Source organism: Mus caroli, chromosome X, assembly GCF_900094665.2.
Source record: "Mus caroli chromosome X, CAROLI_EIJ_v1.1, whole genome shotgun sequence".
In the NCBI taxonomy this organism is placed as follows: domain Eukaryota; kingdom Metazoa; phylum Chordata; class Mammalia; order Rodentia; family Muridae; genus Mus; species Mus caroli.
In genome coordinates, this window is record NC_034589.1 from 59,548,356 (window position 1) to 59,549,916 (window position 1,561).

Below are 1,561 nucleotides of genomic sequence, written 5' to 3' on the forward strand. Positions count from 1 at the left end.
TTGTCGAATTGCTCTGGCTAGGACTTCAAGTACAATGTTGAATAGGTATGGAGAAAGTGGACAGCCTTGTCTAGTCCCTGATTTTAGAGGGATTGCTTTTCTCTGTTGTTGGACATCTGGGTTCTTTTCTGATTCTGGTTATTATAAATAAGGCTGTTATGAACATAGTGGAGCATGTGTCCTTATTACAAGTTGGAACATCTGGGTATATGCCCAGGAGAGGAATTGCTGGATCTACCAGTAGTAATATGTCCAGTTTTCTGAGGAACCAACAGATTGATTTCCAGAGAGGTTATACGAGCTTGCAATCCCACCAGCAATGGAGCAGTGTTCTTCTTTCCCCACATCCTTGCCAGCATCTGCTGTTACCTGAATTTTTGATCTTAGCCATTTTGACTGGTGTGAAGTGGACTCTCAGGGTTGTTTTGATTTGCATTTCCCTGATGATTAAGGATGTTGAACATTTTTCAAGTGCTTCTCAGCCCTTCAGTGTTCCTAAGTTGAGAATTTTTGTTTAGCTCTGTACCCCATTTTTAAATGGGGTTAATTGAATTTCTGGAGTTCAGCTTCTTGAGCTTTTTGTATATATTGGATATTAGTCCCTTATCAGATTTAGGGTTGGTAAAAATTCTTTCCCAATCTGTTGATGACCTTTTTGTCTTATTGACCATATCTTTTGTGCTACAGAAGCTTTGCGATTATATGAGGTCCCATTTGTTGATTCTTGATCTTACAGCAACAGGCCATTGCTATTCTGTTTAAAAATTTTTTCCCTGTGCCCATATTTTCAGGTTTTCCCCACTTCCTCCTCTATAAATTTCAGTGTCTTTGATTTTATGAGGAGTTCTTTGATCCACTTAGACTTGAGCTTTTTAAAAGGAGATAAGAATGAATCATTTTGCATTCTTCTACATGATAACCACCAGTTGTGCCAGCACCATTTGTTGAAAATGCTGTCTCTTTTCCACTGAAGGGTTTTATCTCCCTTGTCAAAGATCAGGTGACCATAGGTTTGTGGGTTCATTTCTTGGTCTTCAATTTTATTCCATTGATCTACCTGTCTGTCGCTGTACCAGTACCATGCAGTTTTTATCACAATTGCTCTGTAGTACAGCTTTAGGTCAGGCATGATGATTCCCCCAGAGGTTCTTATATTGTTGAGAACAGTTTTTGCTATCCTAGGTTTTTTGTTATTCCAGATGAATTTGCAAATTGCTTTCTAACTCAGTGAAGAATTGATTTGGAATTTTCATGAGGATTGCACTGAATCTGTATATTGCTTTTGGCAAGATAGCCATTTTTACTATATTAATCCTGCCAATCCATGGACATGGGAGATCTTTCCATCTTCTGAGATCTTCTTCAATTTCTTTCTTCAGAGACTTGAAGTACTTATCATACAGATATTTCACTTCTTTAGTTAGAGTCACATCAAGGTATTTTATATATTTGTGACTATTGTGAAGGGTGTTGTTTCCCTAATTTCGTTCTCAGCCTGTTTATCCTTTGTGTAAAGAAAGGCCTCTGATTTGTTTGAGTTAATTTTATATCCAGCTACTGC

The 1,561-nt window shown here is 37.8% G+C and overlaps 1 pseudogene; it reads right to left on the reverse strand.

Annotated features, from left to right (window-relative positions):
• LOC110286224 overlaps positions 1–1,561 on the reverse strand; it is a 121,353-nt pseudogene that overhangs the window by 104,821 nt on the left and 14,971 nt on the right.